The sequence below is a fragment of the Petaurus breviceps genome, unplaced genomic scaffold (assembly GCF_028583685.1).
Source record: "Petaurus breviceps papuanus isolate PSGF00001 unplaced genomic scaffold, PetGlider_PUasm1.0 129, whole genome shotgun sequence".
In the NCBI taxonomy this organism is placed as follows: Eukaryota; Metazoa; Chordata; class Mammalia; order Diprotodontia; family Petauridae; genus Petaurus; species Petaurus breviceps.
Window position 1 is genome coordinate 2977480 of NW_027185665.1, and position 19754 is coordinate 2997233.

A 19754-nucleotide genomic window follows, 5' to 3' on the forward strand; every position below is an offset into this window, starting at 1 on the left:
AAAGCAGTAGTACAAGGCTATGTGCATAGTAGGTGCTGAAACATTTGTTGAAAGACTGAAGATTTAATCTGTTCTTACTTAATTTTTTTTGTTCTTACTTTTCATCTATTCATACTTTCTCCAGGAACTCTTTCTTTCTCACCCCATTCCCAAATGTTTTTACACAGTGCCTATTAGTTTCCAGTTTGTGAGTGTACGTTGGATCTCCTAGGAGGAAGTTTCTGCCCACCTACCACAGGCTTCTTCCCTTACCTGAAATAATCCTGTAAAAGATTAGGGGCTGCTGACTGGGTAGGGATTGGTAGTCCAGGTTGGTTGAAAAATCTGTTTTGCTACTTTAAAAAAGCCTAGGCCCTTGGGGCGGCTAGGTGGTGCAGTGAATAGAGCACTGGCCCTGGAGTCAGGAGGACCTGAGTTCAAATCCGGCTTCAGACACTTAACTAAAAAAAGAAAAAGAAACAAACTAGCCTTGTGACCTTAGGCAAGTCACTCAACCTCAACTGCCCTCCAAAAAAGCAAAAAGTAAAAACAATAATAATAATAAAAGCCTAGGCCCATCTTTTTTTCCCCATTCCAGTCTCCAGAAGGTACCATTGAGTTAAGAGTCTTTTTTTTCCTTCTACTTGGTTCATGAAGCTGTGCAACATATCTCTTACTGTCCAAGTTTGCATCCAGTCACAATAGGAACCAATGATCATCTTGTAATTGATGGGTGACTTTTGACTTTCTCTTCTCTCTCATCCTCCCCTCTCACATACACCTCAAATTTGACATTTTCCATATGTCTTTTCCCTAAGCATGAACTGAACTTTTTGAAAGGAAAATCTGACTGCCGTTTATAGGAGCCATGAAAAATAAATAGCAAGTGCACGCTGCATATCCTCAAGGTTTGAGTTACATTTGCTCAGCTTAAGTGCTCTGGAGGGGATGGCCAGACCAGGACTTACAGGTGCAGAAATAAGAAATTATGAGGGGAATTTGACAGCCTCTTTAATCATTTCCATCTGTGAAATAAAAGACTCTGACGGTTTTGTTGATGAAGGCCTAGCAAGAGATTTCACTTGGTTTAATTGACTTAGGAACTTATTTTTTTTTTCCTTTTAAATTACAAATCAAAGGGGCCTGGATTGAAGTGTTTGACCTGGATCCATTCTTGGGTGATCCAGCTATTCATTTAATCCACAGGCCTCAGCAGGAATGCCCTCAAGGTAAAGATGTAGTCTTGGTGAAACTTTTCCTATTCTGAGGTTATCCATCTACCTTTTTAGTGTTTGTCTCTTCTCTTTTAGAATCACCTTCCCCATTTTCCATGGACCCTTTAGGGATCGAGTCTGAGCTCTTCTCTCTCTGCTCTCATTTCCTTACCTCTGGACCTCTCTAGCTGCTAAGTCCTCCCCCTACTAAAACCTACCTATGGCATTTCTCTTCCTATAAGCAGCTAACTCTTTGGAGGGGAATCAGTTACTTTATTTGTGCTCAAGTGTTAATAGCCAATAGAGCTTTACATTGTTCAGTCTGTAGATACATTTGTATTTTCACTGGGTCAGTGTCTTAACCCAGAGAAATTAATGGTAGAATTTGGACATCATGGGACAGGATTTTATTGCAGTTGGCAGGTGTCCTGGACCCTAGAAAAGGAGACTACATTAAGCATTAGATCAAGGATAAAGAAACTGAAGTTTTAGGGCTATGTTGACTGACACAATTTCTCTGAGGACCAGTCTCTCCATGTGGGAATAACATCATGCCTGCTCTCCAGGGAGTGTCATTGGGCACAACTTGATCTTATTTACAAAGTAATCTGAGGCTTCTAATGAAAAGAAGTGTCCACATCAAGTCCTGCTATAATATATACCATTAAAACATAAATTTTTCAGAGCCCCAAGAGATGGCCAACGTGTTGAAAAGTGCTTGATACAACAAAATTTCAGTATCATCTAAGAATGTGAACAGTCTGTTGGAGCTGGTAATAATGGTGTTTGACCCCATATGGTTTTAACCTCCTCTCCAAGGCCTTTTGTGCTACATAAATGGCCTGTGGGTTCTGTTAGATGAGAAATACAGATGTTTACTCCCCCATGTGAATCTCTATGTAACCATTCATTTAAAACCTATTAAGATCTTAGGAGAAAGATGCTAAACAATGGAGTCTATCCTAGGGAAAGGCCATGGATTCAGACTCTGGTCAGGCAAGGGAAAGAGAACCTCCTGAGAATACAGTGACAGCCAGGATGTACGGCAGCCCAAAGGGCAAGGGCAGGTTTCCTAGACATATCGCAAAAGTTCTGTGTGGTGATGGGAAACAGTCCAGTTGGGGAGATAACCACAGATACTAGTGTTGTGGCAGATAGCTGATCACAAGAGCATAGATTTAGACCTAGAAGGAACTTTAGGGCCATTCCCTTTTAACCCCTCCTTTCTTGGATGAGAAAAAATGAGATATGGAGAGATTACATAAACATGTAGTTAACAATTTGAGGATGTGAATCAAGTGCTGTATATAACATGCTGAAAGAATTCAGAGAGTAAAGGATGTCACTGTGGGTCAGGGGGAAAAAGGCTTCATGGAAGGGATTCATAAGCTGAGCTAAGAGATAAGTAGGTTTTAGGTGGAGAGAAAAGAACATATGTCAGGAAATGAACAGATTGTTTGCTGGGCAGGTTCTGGGTCATAGGATTGTAACTGGAAAGGTCCTTGGAGGTCACCTAGTCTAGTCTAACTTCATTTCACAGATATGGAAAGTGAGTCCCAGAGAGGTTAAAAGGAATTTCCTTACCTTTCCCATACAGCCCCTTTGATATTTTCCTTCCTCTTGGAAGCCTCCTCCTCCCTACCCCAGAGAAATGATACCTCTTTCCCTTGAATTTCTGAATCACTTACTGTATGCACCATTGCCTAAACACTGGCTTCTGCTTCCTCGTATGTTGGTTATGTTTTTATGTCTGGGTCCTATCTCCCCATCAGACTGCAAGCTACCTGAGGATAGGAGGTGGTGCAGCTTTCTCTTTGTTTGCCTGGTGCTTAGCACCCAGTCAGTGTTCAAAAAATACAAATCCTTGTTGGTGACACCTGTGTTGAACATCAAAGAACTGTCACATGTCAATGATGGTTTTGCTGTTTGGAGAGATGCTACAAACACCTGGGCCCTGCTGTAAGTCAGCCACTGTGCCAGACACTGAGGATGCAGAGAGAACTGGATGGTTTACTGGATAAAAAGCCTTGGACTTGGAGTCAGGAAGGCCTGAGTTCAGATACTGCGTCAGATGCTTTATTTGTTGTGTAACCCTGGTCACCTAATGTCTCTCAACCTCTTTTCCCTTATCTATAAAATGTGGATAATAATAGCACCCACCTCCCATAGTTGCTGGGAGGATCAAAGGAAATTAATAAGTGAAAAGAAAGCACTTTGCAAACCTCAAAATGTTATATAAATATTAGCATTATTATTGCTATTATTCTTATTATTATTGAAAGGCAAAACTGAAATAACCCCTTTTCTATGAATGGTAGATTGAAAGCTGGAATGGACCTTGGGAAGCTTATATTCTGATGCAAGTTTAAACAATTATGCATCATCAGGAAAAAATAGAACAAGAAATAACATGGGATGATGGCTTTGTAAGGAACCATAACTCTCATGATGCAAAAGAGAAGGACCGTGTCAGTATAACAAAGCACACACAACATAGTATCTTGAAAGTGATTGGGAATTTGTTTCATTTTAATATGCATGTGTTTAAAAATAATAATAAAAGAAATGGAAGTGATGATGGTCGTTGTCAGATCTACAATTGTCAGATCTACAATTGCTACGTAAGGAAGAGACTATTTAGTCCATCAATCAGAGGGTCTGTATTGTGCTTCCTGAGGCACCAAAGGGATCTGCTCTGAAGGCTTCAGAGACACAGGCATAGGCAAAATCATGGACAATGTCTGGATGGCCACAGCTTGAGGGAAAAAGCTGTAGAATCAAGACTCTGGAGAGAAAGGGAGAAGAAGTTAATTTGGGTGTTGCTGTGCTGCAAGTCTGAGGTCAATGCGATGTGAATTCTGGCCTCAGAAGTGGTGAGCATCCCAAGCACATTAATAAGGTGCAAATCAATTAGTGTGGATCCAATAAAGATGTATTTAACTTTGTGTTTTGCTAGAATTAATGTTTTGCTGAATAAAATTTGTGTTAAGTGTGGTTTTATAAATGTCTAGATGGTTTTGAATATTTCACGCAACATTTTAAAGAGTTATTTTCATTGTTGGTCTGGGTTAAACTGTGTTGAAAAGTGTCTTGAGTGCTTTGCAAAGAAGATGAGAATGGTGAGTTTAGGTGATTTTAATGATGATTTAAATTTGGGTGAGTCAGCATGACTAATATAGAAATATGTTGTACATGATTGCACATATATAACCCATAGCAAATCGCTTACTGTTTTGGGGAGGGAGAGAGGAGAGACAAGGGGAAAAAATTAGAACTCAAAATTTTTAAAAATGTTAAAAATTAGCTTTACATATAATTGGAAAAAATAAAATACTATCCACAGATAGATAGATAGACAGGTAGATAGATAGATAGATTTAGATGAGTGATTCAAAGACCAATAAGGACAAAAAGGGAGTATAAATAGAAACTGGACATGTGATTACAGTGGCACTGGGAACTCACAGAGGAGGCAATGCTTCTCAGCACCTTCTCTGTAACTTAAAGTCTTAAAGGACTGACTGAGAGGATAAATCACTTGCCCAGAGTCACAAAGCCAATATGTGTCAGAGGCAAGACTGAATGCAGGTCTTTAAGAATTCAAGACGAGCTATCATGTTTTTGTTCATGTCTGTGTTGTGTCTGACTCTTTGTGACCCCATTTGGGGGTATTCTTGGCAAAGATACTGGAGTGCTTTACCATTTGCTTCTACAGTCCATTTTACAGATGAGGAAATTGAGGTAAATGAAGTTAAGTGACTTGCCCAGGGTCACACAGCTAGTAAGTATCTGAGGCCAGATTTTAATTCGGATCTTCCTGACTCAAGCCTGGCATTCCATCCACTGTGCCACTTAGCTGCCCTGCTCTTTATCTGTTCAGCAATTAATTGAAGCAGTGCATAGAATCCTGGACTTAGAGTCAAGGAAGACTTGAGTTCAAATCTTGCCTCAGGCACTCATAAGCTATGTGATCCTGGGTAAGTCATTTAAATTTTCTTAGCCTCAGTTTCCTCCATTGTAGAATGGGGATAGTAATAGTAACTACCTCTCAAGATTATTGTGAGGATTAAATGAGATACACATGTACTGATACATTCTATTATTACCATTGTTGTTATGCTGCTTCCATGGGGGTCAAAAAGGTCAGATAATTTTACGCTTGTATTTGAGGACGAGAAAAAGACCAAGGCCTAGTTGAAGTATAGGTAAGAGTGATGATAATAATAATAATGCTGAAATAAATAAGAGTAGGGGTCCTCAGCCCCTGCAAGGAAGTGTTCCTTTATCTTCTCTCCGAGCCTGCAGGTCGGGGGTGGGAGGTTTGGGAGGAGAAGAATACTGACAGTAAAGTGTGCCCTCCCTGACTGAGAATCTGGTTTCCCCTCTCCCCCCCCCCCCCGTGGGTGTTATGGTGGTAGTAGAAGCTGCCGGGTAATCTCCCAGAGAAGACGTGGAAATCTGGGCACCTGATGGAGGACCCCTGATGCAGAGTCCCTCAGGCTGTCTGCCTGCATGTCACTGGTGGCTTGGCAGATGTGGTTTTGCTGTTGTTCAGTTGATTCAGTGGGATTTGACTCTCCATGACCCCATTCGGGATTTTCTTGGCAAAGATACTGGAGTGGTTTGCCGTTTCCTCTTTCAGCTCATTTTACAGATGAGGAAACTGAGTTAAGTGACTTGCCCCAGGTCGCTAGTAAATGTCTGAGGTTGAATTGAACTCAGGTCGTCCTATCCATTGCACCATTTAGCAGCCTGGTAGCCGTGGTGGGGATGGCAATTGGATGGAAATCTAATTTCCTTGTGTCGGCAGAGGATCCCGGGATTCCCATGTTCTCTTTCCTCACACAGGGCGTTCTGGTTAGCACCTCATTAGCAAGAGGAGAAAGTGGTGAGATCAGACTTTTTAAGGGAAGAAGCATACTTAGGGGCTGATTTGGGACGAAGAAAGACCTTAGTCACCAAGGGGAGGTTAGTAAAGTCATAACTGAAGTGTGGCTCAAGGGGGTGGATTCAAGGCTAGTCTGGTGAACTAGTGGAAAGAACACGGAACTCTAAGCCCTGGAGCCTTGGGTTCTAGTGCAGACTCTGCCATCAGCAAGCTTGTAAAAGTGGGCATGACATTTATCCTCCCCTATTAAAACGATGGTAATAACACTTCCCCAGCCCCTTTCCCTGATTCACCAGGCAGTCGTATCTTTGTGGGTAAGGGGGATGGGGCAAATAAGGGGATCACAAAAGAAGGGCACAGAGAAAGGGAGAGACGAGGAAAGGCTTTGGTGGAGGGAAGGACCATGTTAAACGTAGCAGAGTCTGGGAAGGTCTACCTCCTATGTGACATTGAGCAAAAGTTCCTTAACCTTTCTGAGGTCTCAGTCTCCTCATATATAAAGTCGGTTGGACTAAATTACTTCTAAGGTTCCTTCCAGCTCTAAATGTAATTGAATCACATACAATTTCTTCATTGTGAAGGAACAGGCTTTTTGTTAACGACTCCCCTGGTGGACAGGAGGTTATAGGAAAAATCAGAGCCTCGTTAGCCATTAATCTGGTCCCCTGGCCTCTGGGTTACTTGGGCAGGGTGATCAAGGATAAGGTTGCCTGACCAACTCTGCTGCAGCTCAGAGATGAGGAGGTATCTTGGTCCTTCATAGCTCCTTATCCTGGGGCTTAGGACCAATGAGATAAAGGCAGAAACTTGACTCTGGGAACTTTAACTTCCTGAAACTGCCCTGCCTTTTTTTTTTTAATTTATCCTTATTGAGGGGAATCATAACATTTATGAGTGACTCAGAAGATCTGGAAGGAACATTAGAGCTCAGTTACACCAAGCCCTCAGTTTGCAGAGGAGAGAACTGAGATCCCCAGAGGAAATGGTTTGTTCAACTTGCCCTATTCTTGTTCCTTTTTCAAGCATTGATTTCTGGTGCTCAGGACTCGGTCTACTTTTGGTAGAAGGTGTATTTGAAGAAATCAGCAGTTTAGTGAAGGCAGCAATACGTGTGACTCAGGAAGAGCATTCTTCCCACATCCAAACCATATCTGCTATTTCCCCTCATAGCTCTGCACTCTAAAACCATTTCCCATCTGGCCATCAGTTAGGATTAGCCCAGAGCCGCAGATCACCTGGCATCTGACCTGTTAGCACTTGTTAAAAAGCTCAAGAAGATAGCAAAAATGACTAGGAGAGGTTGAGGAGGTGAAAGAGGAAGCTCTGAGATTATCGTTAACTGAACTGGAAGGAAGGAGGGAAAAAATAAGCATTTGTTAAGTGCCTACCCTGTTTAGGCACTGGAGATACCAAAGGCATAAAGAAAACATCCCCTGCTCTGAAGAAGACTACAGTCTATCAGGGAAGACCCTATATAGAGCGAGGTATATAAGGAATGTATAGGAATTAGATGTGAGTTCCTTTAGCGTGGGGGAGAATATTAGTAGTTGATACGAGAAGGCAGAAAGGAGATGGAGCCATTTGAGGTTCTTGAGAAACAGAGGGAAGATCAAAAAGGCAAGAATGAGTATTTTTTAGGCTGGATTAAATTACGCTGAAAACTGGTAGAGCCTCCAATTGTGTAGGCTTCCTCTGCTGATTTGCTCTAAGGCCTGTCCCGACTTGCTGCCTGGCTCCAGCTACATCTGGGGCCCAGTCGTCCTCAGTTCTCAAGGAACTGAACAGCTCAGAAGGGAGGAGCTATGACTGCATTGAAAACTGAATATTAGATGGAAGAGTCTCACAGCCAATTTAAATGAATATTTTATGTTCCATTACAGTAAGCATTTTCGAAAGAGAAGTAAATGAATTCCTTCACTGTGCAGGCTGGTTGCATAACAATCTTTTCTAGCGTGAAAAATTCCTTTGAGTTCTAGTAAAAAATGAAATGTGGATTGCCAGAACATGTGATCATGAAGTGTTTCAGCCAAAAAAAAAAAATCACTTCCCTTTATATAAATAATATTTACAAAGGGCACGCTGTGTGCTGAATTTTCACCCTGCCTTGTCCTAGAACAAGTCACTTAAGATTTTGCTTTGCACATCTCGACTCTGGGTGCCTCTTATTTGGGGATCACACTGAAATAATAATAATAGCTAGCATTTATGTAGCGCTTTAAGGTTTGCAAAGCACTTTACAGATATCATCTTATTTGTTTCTCACAACAACCAGAGGAGGTAGGTGCAATTAGTATCACCATTTTACAGATGAGGAAACAGAGGCAGATGGCAATTAAGTGACTTGCCCAAGGTCACACAGTTAATGTGTCTGAGGTGACACTTGAACTCAGGACTTCCAGACTCCAGGTCCAACATTCCATCTATTACACTATCTTAGTTGCCTCTAAAAAATGTCAAATGCTTGCCCATTTTTACTACTCTTCTAATTCTAAAGATTTTCTGGTCTTAGTTTTATTTCGTATCTCATCTTGGACTTAAAGTTTGTGATCCCTATCCAACAGAGACTAGGAAAATGGGAGAAACCAACAGTTTAAAACATGGCAATTCTGAAGTAAAGCACAATTGCACTTTCTGGCATATACCATATACCATATATATTCTGGCATATACAGATACAGCATTTGGACTGGGCAAAAAACAGCACTGAATGTAGCTCATTTACATATGAGTATATTATAAAAGGGCAGCTAAGTAGTGCAGTGGATAGAGTGCTGGACCTGGAATCAGGAAGACTCATCTTCCTGAGTTCAAATCTGGTCCCATACATTTACTAGCTGTGTGACCCTGGATGAGTCACTTAACTGCTTGCCTCAGTTTCCTCATCTGTAAAGTGAGCTGGTGAAGGAAAAGGCAAACCATTTCAGAATCTTTGCCAAGAAACTTAAAACGACTGAACAACAACAATATTATAGGATGACCACACTTCTGAATGTTGCTAAGTTTTTAAAATAACAGATTCTCTGGGATGCTTTATAGTTGTTCACATCCATTACAAGGTATGACTGGGAAGTGTAGATTGGGCTGAACCTCATCACCCTAATACTACCACAGAGGCAGGATGTTCTTACTCAACTAAGATTCTAGTGATTATTTATTTTTTTAGTTAAATGCTAGAATTGACTTTTGGCAAAGCATGAATTTTGAATTGGACAGATGAGTTTGGGATAACTGAGTGAAGGCTTGGGAACGAAATCAGAAGGCTATGTTCCTTTTCAGCATGCCTTCTCCAGCACAGTAGGGCAGAGGATGAAAACAAAACAAATCCCCAAAACTTAGGAAGGTCAAAAGTTCTTCTGAAGAATCCCAAACAGATCTTTCACATCAAGCCTGCTACTGCAAAGTGAACAGAAAGGGTAACTGAACAGGAAAGTATACTCAGACTGTTGGCTTGCCCTGAGTTGTATGGATGAAAACTAATTTATCTAGCTGTATAGCTATACCAATAAAGTTACATAGGCAGAAAAGAATAGTAAAACTTGCATTCCCATTTCTCTGCTCATGTACATCTGGTATCTTGGAAGAAGACCCTTCTCTCTTCTGGCTCTTCCAGAGGTTCTAAACCTTTTTTTTGGGGGGGGGGAGTATTGACCCCCTTTGACAGTTGGGGGAAGTCTATGGACCCCCTTCACAGAATAATTTTTTTTAAATTCATAAAACAAAATACATAGGATTACAAAAGAAACCAAATTGTATTGAAATATAGTTTTATCAGAATTTTAAAAATAGTTCACTGACTCCATTCAGATTCTATTCATTCAAGGCCCAACTCACACCGACATCCTATGTAGGAAGCCCTCACTGATCTCCCCCATCTCTGAATTCCTGCAGCAGTGTCTATATTGAACAATTGACCTTATATAGGCACTTCCAAAGTTGTAAATGGGGTGTGTCCCAAGAGTTTTTTTTGTTGTTGTTGTTAAGTTAATTTGGAAACTGGAATGCATTTTTTCCATAGAATCAATGTTAAATAGTGGTTAGATTCTTAAGGGTGGGGAACCTGCAGCCACATGTGGCCTCAAGACTGTAGGTTCCCAACCCCTGGGCTAGACCACAGAAGCTGACTTTTTATTCATGATATAGTTAAACTATAGCATTAGCCTGAGTTCTGGAAGCAGGGAATCATTTGGAATAGGAAGCAGCAGGGGGCGGAGGGGTGCGGAGAAGATTGCTCTCTCTTTATTGAGTAAGAAGTTGACTTGGGGAAACTGTGAAATCTGTGAATCTTTTCCTTTTTGTACCACCCACCTCTTTTCCTACACTCTCTCCTGCTTCCAAGGCACCAATCTTGCGTAAGTCCAATTCTGTGACAATTCTCCCAGCCCTTCTCATTCCGTGCAAAACTCCCTGTGTACTAAAGTTTTGTTTGGTTTTTCCTTCCCTCCACAAAGCAGTTGAATGTATTCTCCATGGTCACCCCATGGGGGTCATGTCAGGCTGAAGAAAAGGAGCCCAAATATACCATCATTCTTTTTTTTCCTTTTTTTTTTTTTTTTGAGGACAGTTGGGGTTGTGACTTGCCCAGAGTCACACAGTGTGTCAAAGGCCGAATTTGAACTCAGGTCCTCCTGACTCCACGGCCAGTGCTCTATTCACTGTACCACCTTCCCCCCCCCCGCCATCATTCTACCTTGTACAACAGGCAGAGTTAGGATCCTAAGTCTAAATAAATGGAACTACATGGGCCATCTGGTCCAACCTCCTTCATTTTAAAGTTAAAGAAATTGAGGCCTAACGAAATTCAAGGTGTTGTCCAGAGTCACAAAGGTAGTGAGCAGAAGATGCAGGATTTTAACTCAGGGGCCAGGACTCCACAGTCACTGCTCATTACTTTGTGTTACCTTGCCTATTATGTTGTCTTACGATGTGTATCCCTTGTTTTGCTACGACTTTCATACTTCCAAAGTATTTAACTCCGTCCTGCGAACCTAGCACATCTCAGTAAAAGTTTACTGATTGATTGATTGAAAGTAAGTACAGTTATTTAAATGTATTTGTCTTGCCCCAATTCTTGCACATCAATATACAAAATACCCGAAAAGTCTTAGTGAAGTTTTAAACTATTAAAGCTCAAAGATATTATTTAAGCGGTTAAAGCTCAATGGAGTTCAAGTACAGCCTGTATTAAGTTTCTTGAACTGAATTGTGCTGCTAAGTTGTCACCGAAGAAGCAGAATCGAGGCTAGTACTCTAGTTTCCTTTTCCTTTCTTTTTGTGCTGACGCCCACTGGCCTCCATCCGTCTTTGATCTTATATTCCCTCTTGTAGATTTCCCTCCCACTACTTCACATTCTCCCACATCTCGATAACATTTCTCTTCTGAAAAGCACACTTGGACTACAGCTGTCAGACTCTCAGTAGGAATAGGAATATAGGTTTGTCTCTGTGCCTGCATGCACCTGCATTTAGCAGCCAGCTGCTAATGAGAAGAGAAAGAGCTAGAAACAGGCTTTACCCAACCTGTCAGGTGCAGCGATTGCCCCACTAGACCTACCACCTACTGTGTTGGAGGAACACAGGTGCAGGAGTCAATCCAACCACTACCTTTTTCATATTGAATCTGGTTGTCTTCTGCACCTTGATTTGAAAGAGAAAAAGAAAAATAGCATTTGAAATAGAAAAGCCATTGTTCCACGTTTGTTTTCCTGCTGTCTGTAATTTGCAGAGTGTGGGAATCACTGGCAGGGCCCTGGCCTATCCCTGGGAGATGCAGTGGAACATCAAAGCCAGGCCAATCATTCTGTTGCTTCCGGCCTCTTGTGGGTCAGTTATTAGACTTAGCTTTCCTCTGGAGGCAAGATCATTCATTAACATTCATGAGAAATGTCCAGATGAACACTGAGGGGGGGTGGGGGGTTAAACCAATCCAGACTGTTTGCACTGGCTAAACTGATTTCTAGTTCCCCGGCTCCCATCCCAAAGATGGTATGATTTCCCTAGTTTTGACCTAGTCCATTGGTCACCCATTTGGCCAGGTGACGCAGTGATTCCTGCAAAGTATTTGTAAACAGTGAGGCTAAATGTCATGTAGTAGTGAAGCCCCCTTTCAGCTGCCTTGTGCTGCTCCCAGATTTGGTGATTATCATGCTTGCCTTTTTGGGGGTCAAGGGGGAGAACGGGTGTCATTGTTTGGATTTCTTTTCCTGAATGGCTCTTCTTTCCCAACCCCAGCAGATCTGATGGCCATTTGGTTCTGTTTTGGTCACTGAACATCTGCCCTGATGTTTTTGGAAATGAACTGCCCTTGGTGGTCTAAAAATAACTTTTGTGTGACTGAGGAACGAAAGGGAAATGATCACAGCTTTGCCTTCCAGGGGAAATTGAGAAAGAGAGAATGGAGCCAATGAGACTTTCTGGGTTTTGAAGCTTAGATGTCTCCTGTCACATCTGCAGATTGTTTATCCCCAAGTGCTGGGAAGTGTATAAAGTATGACCTGAATTGGATGAAACCAATCCTCTTAAAATTATGCATTGGATATGCTATGTTTGTGGGATGGAGTGGGTGGAGATAAATCTCTGCAGCTTGAACTGTATACCCACAGGCTTTGAGAACTGGCCGAGAGACAGTTCTCTCTGAAGCTGGGTATTATATTAGTCATGGTGCATTTGGGGCGACATCTGAGAGGCAATGGATGCCAGTTTGAAAGGTGTTTCTAAAACATTCCCCTTTTGTAGCCTGGTCCACTGGCTAATTACATAGAAACAGCTTTGCTAATCTCTTAGCAAGGCTTAGGTTTTTGCTATGGCTTGGACCAATATGACCTTCATTTGATCTTCAGCTTTCAGTCTGTGAGAAGGGAAAACTTGTGACATCAAAGTAGAAGAAAACTCTCTATTGTTTTTATCCAGAATTTTCATAAAGCTCTTAGATATTTTTAAACTCTGACAAATTAAGATCATAGGATTATAGGCTTAGAATTAGAAGAGGCCATCTAATCCAATCCCTTTGTTTTATAGATGAAGAAACTGAAGCCCAGAGAGGTTATGTGATTTGCCCAAAGCATTTTTAAAAATTTTATTTTTAATATATAGAATAAGACAAGCATTTTTTTTTTTTTTTTGAGCAATTGGGGTTAAGTAACTTGCTCAAGGTTACACGGCTAGTTATTTCTGGGTGTGGTGCTGAGTATCTGAGCCTGGATTTGATCCAGGTCATCCCGACACTGGAGCCAGTGCTCTTACTCGCTGAGCCACCTGGCCACCCTTAAGACAAGCATTTCCATAACATAGTATGATAAAAAGATGATTGCAAATGAAACTGCAAATCTATATGCACAGCTTGCCAAAGCTGCACAGGATTCAGACCCAAGTTGTGTGACTCCAAATCCAATGCTCTCTCCACTACAGCATGTTGTGTTGTAAGCATGATGGTATATCTGCGATATTCAAGATTACAGTACTTAAAGCCCAGGGCAACTGAATCCCACAGGGATTCACAGTGTCACCATTTCAGATCCTATGATTCTGCTTTAAAATTGGCACTACACCCCCATCCCATCACACCAGCAACCTAAGGTAATATTTCAGGGAGCTAAAATTATCTTTCTAGTCCCCCAGGTTTATATCCTTGGTATCACCTCAGTTCCTCACTCTCAACCCTCATGTCCAATCCTTTGCCAAATCTTGTGTCCACTGCCACAGTAACTCACATATACATCCCCTTTTCTCCACTCACACAACCACAATTCTGGTTCAGAGCCTCATCGCCTGTTCCCTGTACTGCTACAATAGCCTTCTAACTGCTTTCCTAGTGTTCTTTCTCTCCACTGCAATCTATCTTTGAATAAGCTGCCAAAGTCAATTTTAAAGGGCAAAGGCAGCTCCGACCCCCACCCCTGCTCAGTGAACCCCATTGTCTCCCTGTCACCTTCAAGATCAAATATATCACCCTCTGTTTGGCATTTATGGTGCCTTTCCATTTTTCTTAGACCTTGCTCCCCTCCATTCACTCTACAGTCTAGTCATGCTGCCCTTCTTGGGGTCTTTCAAACACAACATTCTATCTCCTCTCTTTTTGCCTTTGTACCACTGTCCCCCCACTCAACCCCCTCCCCTCTGCTTATTCATTTTCCTTACTTCTTTCAGGACAAAGCTGTAGTTCCACCTTCTGGAATAACCCCCACAGATTCTGGTGCCTTCTCCTCTGTGATGACCTTCTATTTCCTCTCTATACATCTTGTATGTACCTAATTATTGATCTGTTCTTTCCTATATTAAAATGTATGTTCCTTGATGGCAGGGATTGTTTTTAACCTTTCTATTCCTGATGCTCAGGCACAGGGCCAGGAACATAAGGCTTAATAAAAATCATCACTCACATGTCTAGAAGGTATCTCAAACTCAGTATATCTAAAGTGAACTCCTTGTATTTCCCCACAAATCCATCCCTTGTCTAAACCTCCCTATTTTGAAATTTGAACCAACCTTGAAATTCTAGTCATCTTTGACTCTTTCCTTCAACCTTAATACGCAACTGGTTGCCAACACTTGTTGAGCCTACCTCCAGAGTATCTGTTTCTCTCCTGTTATATAGCCTCTATCCTAGCTTAAGCCCTCACTCCCTCCAGTCTCTCCTTTCTCCTATCCCTCCTCCATGTAACTGCCATAGATCTGACCATGTCAGCTTCCTGCTCTGAAATCCTAACTAGCCTTTTACCTCTAGAATAAAGTACAAATTCCCCAGTTTGGCATTTAAAGCCCCTTGTCATCTGTCTCTACCTGCCTTTCCAGTTTTATTTTGTATTATTCCCTTTTATATACTCTCTATTCTAGTCAAACTGACTTACTGGCTGTTTTTTTTTAAGCAGTTGGGGTTAAGTAACTTGCTCAAGGTTACACGGCCAGTTATTTCTGGGTGTGGTGCTGAGTGTCTGAGCCCGGGATTCGATCCCCAGGTCATCCCGACACTGGAGCCGGTGCTCTCACTCGCTGAGCCAGCTGGCGGCCCCTACTGGCTGTTCTTTATACAGATTTTATCTCCTGTCTCTGTAACTTTGTATACCTGATCCCAGCATCTGGAATATACTCCTTCCTCACTTTGGCCTCATGGAATCCTCAGCTGCCTGACACTCGGTTCAGGTGCCACCTCCCATGAAGCCTTTCTTGATCCTCACATTTGTTGGGACCCTCTGCCTCCTGAAATAACTTTGTCTCACTTTGTACTTATGTGAATGTATATGGCATCCATCCATCCATCCATTCATTCAATCCTTCTAGTAGAATGTCAGGGACTGGTGGGGTTTTGTCTCTTTATCCTCAGCACCAAGACCAGCGTCTTACACAAACTCTACTTGATAAATAATAGTCCATGCTTGCTAATTGTCTGTTGAATTGAGTAGACATTCAATCTAAAGTACTTCAAAACTCTGAAAAATCTGTAATTTCAACAATATTAATATTCAGTCAGATTGCAACCCCTCAATCAATGTCTTAATGACTAGCTGTAGAAAACAAAAACAGAAATCAGTACTGGCTCACCAACTTTCTTATCATAAGCCTCTGAAACTGAGCTAGGCTTGTACTCAGTCACCCAGGTCATTGCCAGAGTGTCTCCTCTGCGCCTTAGGGGATCTGGGACTAACTCTATGCCATGTTGGAACATCAGAGAAGACCAGATTATAAGAATATGTTCTAATTTCCATGTATTTTTTTTATTTAAAGCAATTGGGGTTAAGCAACTTGCTCAAGGTTACACGACCAATTATTTTGTGTGAGTGTTAAGTATCTGAGGCCAGAACCGATCCCGGATCTCCCGACTCCAGGGCCGGCGCTCTTACTCACTGTGCCACCTGGCTGCCCCTCATTTTCGTATATTTCATTGGTGGTAGTATAACTATAAGGAACACATGGTGAGGAAAACTATCTCTACCAAGGCAGATCTATAACCGTTCTTCAACTTATATCTTAGTTTTCCTAGGAACACTGCAAAGTTCAGTGATCAGGGTAAAATTGACTATATGTGTCAGAGGCAAGTGGTCTAATGGATAATCAATCAGTTAATAAACATTATTGAGTATTTACTGTGTGCTACATACTGTGCCAGCCTCTGAATCAGAAATATGATGAGTATAGATGTGATATATAGATAGATACATCTATACACACATATACTATATTTAAAAGACAAACCATACAAATCTGTGCATATGAGATATAGAAATAGCATCATAGGATATATAATTCAAGTGCTGTTGGGTTACACAGAAACTGGAAGAAAGATTTCTGTAATTCAGTGGTTTGAAGGTTTATATTTTGAATCTGTGGAATGCCCTTCTTCATGATATCCCAGAAGAAGGGACATAGGCACTCGTTTACTCTTTTGTCCTTCTTGGAACTTCATGGGCTGTCTCCCTTGGGGAGGAGGATTACCCTTCAATATTATAGCAAGTAGAATTCCAGGGAATAGCCATGAACTCAAGGACAGTAATAGGAAGAATACCAAGAGAGATGGTGCCTCAGATCCCATCACCTTATCCCTAAGAGGCTGGTTCCTCTGTTGAAAAAAAAGTTGAAGAGCAGTAGATTTTGGCTTAATGTAAGGAGAGACTTCCCAGTGGAGGGAGCTGTCCAAAAGTAAAGGGAGTTGCCTTCTCTCTCTTTCTGTCGGTGCTTCCAGTGGAGGGACCGCTGTCTCTTCGCTGGCGCCATGCCCGCCCTCAGACCCCTCGTGAAGCCTAAAATCGTCAAGAAGAGGACCAAGAAGTTCATCCGGCACCAGTCCGACAGATATGTCAAGATCAAGAGAAACTGGCGTAAACCAAGAGGCATTGACAACAGGGTGCGAAGGCGATTCAAGGGCCAGATCTTGATGCCCAATATTGGTTATGGAAGCAATAAGAAGACAAAACACATGCTGCCAAGTGGATTCAGGAAGTTTTTGGTGCACAATGTCAAAGAGCTAGAAGTCCTTCTGATGTGCAACAAATCTTATTGTGCTGAGATTGCTCACAACGTTTCCTCTAAGAATCGGAAAGTTATTGTTGAGAGAGCAGCTCAGCTGGCCATCAAGATCACCAATCCAAACGCTAGACTGAGGAGTGAATAAAATGAGTAAAAAGCTTTGCACACTTATTTGTGTTAAATAAACTCGTAAACTACTAAAAAAAAAAAAAAGTAAAGGGAGTTACTTCAAGAATCAATGGCTTTCTGACCTTTGGGGGTCTTTAGGCATATCTGGATGACCATCATCAGGGATGTTGCAGGAGGCATCCTCTTCAGGTGTGACTTCTGAGATCCTTCCTCCTCTGTAAGTCTCTGAATCTGGAGCAGTGGATGGGGAGGGAAATGATACTGGGGGCGTGGGGGGGAGCAGTGGCAGAGCAAGAGGAAGCTTTGCCAGAGACTGCCCACAGCACCTGGTCTGATCAAGCACCTTCTCTTGAGGAGAGTTTCTTTACTCCGTGCATCTTCTCCCTAGTGGGTCCCCCACACACACTGTTGGTCATATTCACCCCCTTGGCAGCATGAAAGTGAAGTCTGTATAATCTGCCGTCATGTGTGTGTTCCTCTCCACCACAAGCACAGGCTGGTTTGTTATTTTGGGATTGCTCAGAGATGTTCTGTTGCTGTTAGTAATTTGGGCTTTTGTAAGTGCTGAAGCATTCAGTTGGGGGCCGGGGTGACATGTAGGAAGGCTCAGCTCTGAGGGTTTGAACCTTTTTGGCTTGTCTCTGCTCCTTTACCATTAATTGCCTTTCAGAACTGGGGGTAGAGCTTTGCTAGACTTGTATACCATGATCCTGAGCGTGGACTTAGAATAAAGGCTCATAAATTTAGAACTGAGATTCCAGAAAAGATGTTCCAATGAACCTCTGAGAGATTAAGTGACTTAATGTGGTCAGGGTCCCCCAGAGTAAGGGGCAGAGCTGGGTTGGGACTCACAATCTCTGACTCCAGAGCTAACATGCATGTTTAGACACTTAAAGATATTGATTTCTAGGTTAATTATAAACTTATTCCTATTCAAGTTTATTCTTTTTCATATCCTCCATGTTACACATTTATCTTCTTTATTCTGTATCCATCAATGTGAAAGATTTTTTAAAAATCATCCTCAAGGACTTATTACTATCCCTTACCTCAATTTTATACTCTGTCCTCTGCTTAACAAGCATTCATTTCAATTATACAAGCATATAGTAAGCTCCTACTGTGTGCCAGGCACCTACTAGGGTACAGGGATTTTAAAAAATGAAACAACACCTGCCTTCAAGGAGCTTTACATTCTATATGGGAATACAACCTGTAAGGCAATGTGTAAATTCAAGGCATTTACAGGAGGAAGAGAGCTCTGACAACTACTGGGAGAGGCTAATAGTAGTAATAGTAAAGCTGACATTTAGTAAAGGGGACCATGCCGGGCCCTGTGCTAAGCACTTTACAATTGCTATTCATTTGATCCTCTGGACAATTATGGAAGATAAGTGCTATTATTACCCTCATTTTATAGATGAGGAAACTGAGGCAAACAGAAGTTAAGTAACTTGCCCAGGATCACACAGCTAGTAAGTTGTCTGAGACTGAATTTGAACTCAGGTCTTCCTGACTCCAGGTCTGGTACTCTATCCACTGCACTACCTGGCAACTTTAGATAGAACGTGGCAGCTGAACTGAGCTTTGAAGGCATCTACAAATTCATTGAGGAGGCAGAGCCTTCAAAGGCAGGAAGGCAGAAGATGGATGGATGTTTGTGGAACAGGAAATAGGCCAGTTTGATTGGGATCTATGGTTTGAGAAAGAGAGTATTACTTTCTGAGTGACCTTGGGCAAGACAACCCTGCTGAGCCTAAGTTTTCTCATTTCTAAAATGAGAATACCAGTAGTTAGTATGAGATTTAGAGTGACTTGGTGAATACAGCACCATCCTTGGAGTCAGGAAAACCCTGGCATCAGGGTAGAACCCTCATCTCTGCCTCATAGTAACAGTATGATCTTTAACTTCTCAGAGCCCCCAGCAACTCTCTGAGATACTGAATTGTAGGACAGGTGCAAATCTGCATTGGTGGAGGGAATTTCCTCTGCAAAAATTCCTAATACTCATGAGATCTCAGGTTTGTTTGGATTTTGGACAAGTTCTATGATTCTGAGTACTTGCATCAAATATTGTGAAGATCAACTGGGATAAATGTCAGTGATAGTCTCCAGAAAGCTCCTGCAAAACCACAATTCTGCTCTTGTCTCTCCCCTCTGCCTCCCTTTTTTCTTCCCTTTTCCCCTTCTCCTTCCCCCTCCCTCTCCATCCTCCTTTCCCTCTTACTCTCCCTCTCCCCCATTATCAGAGTCTATCACTGTGTCTGGCATAGAGCAGACACTTAACAAAAGCTTCTTGAACTGAATTAAAAGGTAGTAGGAGAGAGATGGTAGAGGATTTTAAATGCTTAAACAGAAGAATTTCAATTTTATCCTGCAGGCAATAGGGAGCCACTGAAAATTTGTGTGCAGGGTGTATGTGTGTGTGTGTGTGTGTGTGTATGTGTATGTGTGTGTGACGTTATGGCACCTTTGAGTCTAAGAAAATTATTTTGGAAGCCATGGTGGAGGATAGATGGGAGAAGTGAGAGGTTGAAAGCAAGGAGACCAATTAAGAGACTATTGCAGTAGAGCAGCTAGGTGGCTCA

At 41.9% G+C, this 19754-nt stretch overlaps 1 protein-coding gene, 1 long non-coding RNA gene and 1 pseudogene across 6 annotated transcripts in view; all 3 read left to right on the forward strand.

Moving 5' to 3' along the window:
- The window catches only part of LOC138172841 (uncharacterized), a 578919-nt gene that overhangs the window by 398445 nt on the left and 160720 nt on the right, over positions 1 to 19754 (forward strand). The window lies entirely within an intron of this gene.
- LOC138172796 (PDZ domain-containing protein 2-like) overlaps positions 1 to 19754 on the forward strand; it is a 494585-nt gene that overhangs the window by 367159 nt on the left and 107672 nt on the right. The gene's annotated exons all lie outside the window — the stretch shown is intronic.
- LOC138172830 (large ribosomal subunit protein eL32 pseudogene) lies at positions 16723 to 17255 on the forward strand (annotated as a pseudogene).